This window comes from Sinohyriopsis cumingii, chromosome 15, assembly GCF_028554795.1.
Source record: "Sinohyriopsis cumingii isolate HCF-2022 chromosome 15, ASM2855479v2, whole genome shotgun sequence".
NCBI lineage: Eukaryota > Metazoa > Mollusca > Bivalvia > Unionida > Unionidae > Sinohyriopsis > Sinohyriopsis cumingii.
Window position 1 is genome coordinate 115231693 of NC_142975.1, and position 7189 is coordinate 115238881.

The 7189-nt window shown below is 33.1% G+C and overlaps 1 long non-coding RNA gene across 1 annotated transcript; it reads right to left on the reverse strand.

The window, feature by feature from the left end:
• Nucleotides 1–1543: 1543 nt before the first annotated feature.
• Nucleotides 1544–4010, reverse strand: LOC149782534 (uncharacterized). Its single transcript, XR_016414378.1, has 2 exons — nucleotides 3523–4010; nucleotides 1544–2928 (listed from the first exon to the last, which is right to left on the reverse strand). It is a non-coding gene; the product is annotated as an uncharacterized LOC149782534 (long non-coding RNA).
• Nucleotides 4011–7189: the final 3179 nt, after the last annotated feature.

Sequence of the window (7189 nt, forward strand, 5' to 3'; positions counted from 1 at the left end):
GACATGTGCTCCCAGGATACGTGTGCATTATTCTCGCTTTTGTACTTCAGCGTTGTATTGATATCTAGCTTTGGATATAAGTCTTTTTATCTTGTTTTTGATAGTTTAAAATATGGTTGATAAACAATATTACCTAGTTTTGCCAAAGTGTGCCATACAGACAAAAGTGCGTCTAGGTCCATTAGAATTTGTTCATGCCTAGACATATATTACACTACTCTACTGTGTCACTGGTACATAGCAGTATATTATACGATGGATGCGGATGTTTTTATTGGGAGGTTGGCTCACTTATAGTACCATACTTACATGCAATTATGACGGTCGACCACCTCAAAAGGCAATAAATTCATCAAAGCTCTGCAAAACGTGTTGTTGTTTTTTTTTGCCACTGAAGAAATCTGCAAACTGTTTGAAAGGAAAATATATTAAGGTTCTATTAAATGTACTACATTTTAAAGTAATATATCATGTAGCAAAATGTTATTAGCACGAGGCTTGTAAATTATTTGATGTGGATATTTTGGCTTGCAAATATAATCAACTTTGTTTTTCAACTCACATAACGTTCAGTACTGACGCATACACATGGCAAAATCGATAAAAATAATAAAACACAATTTCATAAAGTGATTCAATCAATTGTAAGAAATTTTTGCTAGATTGAAGTATGTTTGTAAAAAAAAAATAGAGTTATACCGGAATTAAGACGCAGCTTATTTTACAAGTATTTGTATAACTTTTGGAATAATTCTATTTTGCAGCCATGTGTCATTAAATGTGGAAATTCTAGATGACTTCTGGAGGTCAAGTGAGCACATCCTTCATATCCTTGACTGAAAGATATATCTTGCTGATTATTTTACATTTTAATGGGAAGTTTCAACGGCAGACATAAGAGATGGAAATAAATTATTGATTTTGCAAACTTTAAACAAAGAATGAACGTATCCTTTCCCTGTATAAACATGTTTGCTATGTCCCACAATACTGCGATGTCTGAGTCAATGATAGTGGGCATTATATAGGTTCAGTTCTGTAGAGAAAATATATAAACGTTTCAATCGAGGCTAACAATTGATCCCACATAAATACACGATCCCTTCCAACCTCACGCAAAAACATTTTCTGCTTTTGATGCGATAATGCGACGTTTTCGAGTATTCTTTCAGCTTTGAGAACTATGACAATGTGTATGAGTGCAGTGTTTAGCAAACTATGTATTTATTTGATCATAAAAATGATAACTCAGGATAAAAAACATGTGTGACTAGGTACCTTCAGTGCAATATGCAAATAAACAGAGGACAAGAGGATGGATGGACAAATACTAGACTTTCAATTACAACGACAAAAAAAATCCATAAAGTTATAAATAAATGTTCCACAGACCTGCACTCCTACTACGCCAGACGGATAAAATCACATACAGACTGACTATGTGTGTTTCTTTTTTGGGGGGGGATTTGGTAATTAGGCGCTCTCAGAAACGATTTCTAATCATTTATAAACTAAAGAATTCCCATTAACAACTAAAACCGAGTCAATATTACTTGAGACTTGCATCTTTATTGGCTTCAACGATATATCAAGATGGACATTATTCAAACCATGCAAATACTTTTGATGTAGATATACGTAAAAAATAAAACATGCTATTTAATACATTAATGTGATCCGTGTGCAAAATATCAGAGTTTGTCCGAGAACGGAAACTATTGCTAACTTGTGTAAATGGTCTAATAAATAAATGAAAATAAAGGTTACATGATGGAAAGCAATGACATCATTCAGATTAAATAGTTTTCATTGAATATATTGAATGATTATAACACAGCGAAAGTAACATCATAATATCACAGAAACGATGCATCTGTTGCATAAAATCTATAACTAAACGTTACGTGGACAGCAAATATGAATAAGAACAATATATATTTTATATAAAATGAATCCAAGCAATGAATATAGCTACAGACTATAAATCCCTAAAGTTAGTTATCACAGCTGCATGAGTCCAAACCAATAATCACCTTAATGATCACTGAAATTAGAACTTTATTCATAAGATTTACCTTCAGAGTGTGTGTGCGCGCGTGTGTGGGTAAGAAAAAGACTTACATATAAATTGACAGAAATAGAAAAAGAAAGAGATAGAGCGAGTCTTGAAAAAGCCTATTCGGTGAATAATTTGCTAATATCTCAATCATTAAGTCTTTTCTATGCATGAACACAATTAATTTGAACATTCAAGCGAACATTCATTGCTAACGATCGATTATAAAAATAAGAAACAATTTAAAATGGCAAAATGAATAAATGCCATGAATTCCCATGACATACGTGAATATCAATCCACGTTGTTCGGAGACATTGTTCCCTCGAATTATTGTGCATTAATTTTAAATGTTTATTCCCAACGAGGATTTAACCAAGTAAAACAATTATAAATTGTAGAATGGGACTGTCAAGTCAAAGTGTTAGTAAACAATATTAAAAGGTCAAGACGTGTTCGTGTTCTTAGAATGTTACATTAAGGAATTATAGTGGATATACAGTGTTCCTATGTGTGAATAGAAATATGTTGTGGTAAGTATAAAGTACATAAATAGGCAAAATTCGTAGTGACTTGAATGTGGAAATATAATAACAGTTTACTGATATGAAGTCTCGATAGATCTTTGTCGCAGGTTTCTCTAATTGCACTCGTGATCCCTAAAAATGTTCTCCACATATCTGTTTCTCTCTTGAGACATTATTTTTGGTTGTTTTGAATCCATGTGGGGTCATTTCCTTAAACAAAGTCAGTACCTTTCCAAAAGTTATGTTGCTTTCTTCAAATAATGTTGGTTTATCCCACAGTTAGAAGACAGCATGGCTTGCCGATCTGGAAAGTCTTCCTAGAGTACGTAAATGCATCGAAGTCTTCTAAGTGAAAATAAATGGATGAAAGTTGAGAATATACAATAACAAATTTGTATATAATATGAATAATCCCACTGTGTTGCAGCAGGACAACAGCTAAACACACAATTTCCTCTGATGAGAAATATATTAATAATAATCACAGATTTAACTCTAATCGCCCAACTGAGTAAATTTTATATGACACGAATAGTCATGTGCTATTCCAGGACGAATTCACCTATCTTATAAATTGTATACCCTGCCAACGATAATAATGAATAATCAACTAATGATCAGTTTGATGCACTGAAAAGACGCTCGATGTTTGTAATGTAAAACACACTCTGTCTATGACACAAGCCAAATTTTTTCGATTAATATATCATTTTTTTTTATTTTCTTTAAAATGTTTCATTTCTAATGTCACACATTCTAACACATTATTTATCAATACAAAGTTATATTTATTGTAATAATTAAGAAGATACGTATCTAGATTTCTTAAGAATATATTCCTGTTAAATTTGTTTCAAATATAATTTTGTGTATCATTTTTTGCGAATGACACCATTTCAAAAGGTACATAGTTTATAAAGTAATGATAGTCGGGCTTACCTATTTTCCAAGCCATTGACTTCATCAATTTTCGTTACCATCATCTTTCCTTAAGGATTTTGATAACATTTTCCATATTATTTTTTATGCTGACCAAACGTTTAAGCCTTCTTGTCCGAGAGAACTGGCACCTTGGACCTACAAATTCTGGGGGACAAACGCACCGGCAGTAACCGAAAGGAGAATCAGGAACTAGTAGCCGTCCTCCATTTAAGCATCGTACATTTCTGTCGCATAACAATACTCTAGCCATTGGCAGCACATTTTCATCGGATAAGATGACCAACAAAATAATTGTCCAAATAATTGTTTTGATCAGATTAAAGTTCTTCATATTTTGCCCCTTTGTAAAATGAATCTTTAAAGTTTATCTTCTCGTAATATTTAACGATAGCTTTAAACAGTGAAGAGTTGACACTTGATTTCTCGATATCACTTTCTGCTGATACTACGAGTTTAGTCAAGCAATTCTATTCGTCTACTGTTTTCTAAACATGATGGGGCGGAGCGCGCTTTTATATAGAGGACTATAGTTGTAATTCGAATGATGCAAACTGGGTGTGTCAAAACGACAATTTCCGAAAGCTACTCACTGCTGCCAATCCCGTTGTGTAATCGGGCGTACGTTCTCACAAAGGTGTGGTATTACAAAATTGTTATTATTGAATTGATATCTCAGTATTTATTACGTTCAATATTCAGGTCATGATTTAGATCGTTTTTAATAAAGTATGTGACAGCAAGCACTCTCGGCACTAGAAGTACTCTGGTTAATTATTCACCCGTTTTTGTAACGTTGCCCAAATCATCACTTGTTATATTATGTGCATCTTTAATGAAGTAAATTAAGTGTACGACATAACATGCTGCATCGATAGCGCCCGTCCCCATATATCGTTCCCCATTGTAATTCTTGTTGTACATCAGGATCATACTAATATCGAGATATTGGGGACGGTGTGTGAGCATTCCTGGACAAAGTCTAGTAAAGATGTGAAGGAAAAAAAGCGATGAAACATCAAGGAAAGTTAGTTAACCAACTATTTAAATTTCAAATAGTAGTCGAGATCAAAAATAAACTAATGACTGTAACAAGTCTTAAACAAAACAAAACATAACGACGTAACAATGTTCTATTATTGAAATAATGCATACATATTTTTTTATACTAAATGTTCTGTATTTTCAGACGTTTTCCCTTCTCCGTCTGTTAATACTGTATAATACTTGATATGGACATTTGGCATACAAATTGACATAATTGTATGTCCATTCATATATGTACTAATAAACATGCAGGCTCATCTGTCGAAACGGACAAAATAGTCTGTCAATGAAGATGGTTCAAAGGATATTCATTGTCTTTTAAGATTTTAGTGTGCTAATGATAGAAGAACACATGCACCTGAATTAAGAAGGAACACTCTACAGGCGTTTTGTTCGTAAATTTTGCATCAAATTTATCAAAGCCTTGTTTCATTAAAATGACATTTATGAAAACTTTATTTTTTTTTACGGACTCAAAACCATACTTCTCAAGAACATTTAAACATTTTGACTGAGATATATTTCGCGTGCAATGATCTGTTAATCTTTCATTTTAACTGTACGTATGCCGGTTTTCTTTCTCAATAAGAGTATTGATATGTATGCTGAAAAGATTAACAACCTTCAATAATGTATCAAGAGACGTATCCATTCATTTTAAAATATCCACACTCCCTCCATATCCATGAACATGCAAGGATCAGAAAATGAAACTGGCCTAAGAAGAGATATTATAGTAGTTTGTTTTTTAATACGTTCAAGTGGATTAGAACATGATTCTTATGACAGGTTGATAATAATCCCCTTTTGTAAGAGAAAGGGCTACATAAGTTCGTCATGTCTTGGTTTAGACAGATGTAAACTTTCATTCTTTTTAGAAACCAATTTCCAGTCTGTAATATGATTTTCTACATATATCAGACATACTTAATCCTGTATCTTTTTCTTCTTTTCGTGAACCACTTGCTCAACCGTCAAAACTTACAAGATGGCTTATTTTATACCCATGTCAATTTCAGGGATTCATTTGTTTTCCTTCTAAATTGTATATCTTTAATGTAATGCATTTTTCTCTTTTCTACACCTGAAGGTGTACCGAAAAGGGTTTTGACCCATGGTTCTTTTGCCTGGTTAAATGGATATTATATGTTTGTATTATATGCTTGTACTAGATGATGTAACAGAACACGAGTCTATTCTAATTCTGGTGAAGGATCTCCAGTTGTATGATTTTATTCATGTTGACATATTGCATGTGGCTTTAAATATTTAAAGATAAAGATAGATTTTAAGCCTCAGCTTTAGTTTGAATTGAGTGACACTAAACGATTGACGAAACGTTTATAAATTGTACACATTACCTTAGTTGTATTCTAAGTTGAAAATAGGCGGACAAAACCTGGATTCCATTTATCAAATTTAGAATGTGCAGTCTTTATCTGATACATGTGTTCAGAACAAAACAATAATGATACCTAATCGATCTGATATAATCAAAGTTTAATGCATCACTGTATACATACAAGCCCCGAGTGCCTGAATGGTCTAAAGCGCTCACCGTTACGGATCATTGCCATCTCACCTCTGTCTGCGTGGGTTTGAGTCTCGGTTTTGGCCAATGTGGGTATGTGAGAAAGCTTGCCAGTAGCTTCTCGTGGGTCGCTGGTTTTTTTCCGGGGTTTTCATGGGTTTTTCCTCCACCATTTATACTAGCCGCCATGTATGCTCATCCTGTGCTGAAAATGGCGTTAAACGCTACAACAACAAGAACAACAGCATACACATTCACAGCGCATGAATGCATTAAGCAAGACATAGTATTAAACACATGTTAATTTGTGAGCTTGATCATTTTTACCATGCAGCAATATACGTTTAGTCGAGAACTAGCGTGAAATTAAATTCAAATTCTTTTGGGAGAAGGCACAAAAGGTTTCACAAACATATAAGTAAATATTTCAATTTAATTTCATATTAGTATAATACGAACGTTATACATGAAATATGATATATAATAATGCATTTATCAAACAATGAAATGTAGGTAAGATAGGAAACAATGCATGTATTAAACAACGAAATGGAGATAAGAGAGGAAACAAAGACACAGAAGACGTGAGAAAATAATAATAATAATAATAATAATAATAATAATGTAATTTTATGTTATTTGGAGTAGCATTCATCCAATTACTATGTGTATTATGAAATAATTTCCCAATCATATATTCGCAAGATATTTCGTGAAAGTTAGTAATTTCATAAACATGACCATACTCGTACCTTTCCTAAAAATAAAAGGGTATACCCTTCGCCTTACCGAACATAATTATGCTTCTGAAATGTATTAAAAAAGTACAAACTTGTTGATTAAAACGAAAATTTGCCCAATGGATGCAGTTCTTTCTAGCAAACCTGGATGAATATCATACCTATCAAAAACAATAGAAGGATCCTCTCATCCCTTGTGGACGCTGTACCAATCTATAACACTATGTGAATGTTTAACTTTTCCATCTTTGACAACGAAGGAAAAGTAACTTCAAGCTACCGCACAAGTTCATTGTAATGAGCTAGGTGACGTAACATGAACGGATGTGTTTTTCTATGACAATATTAG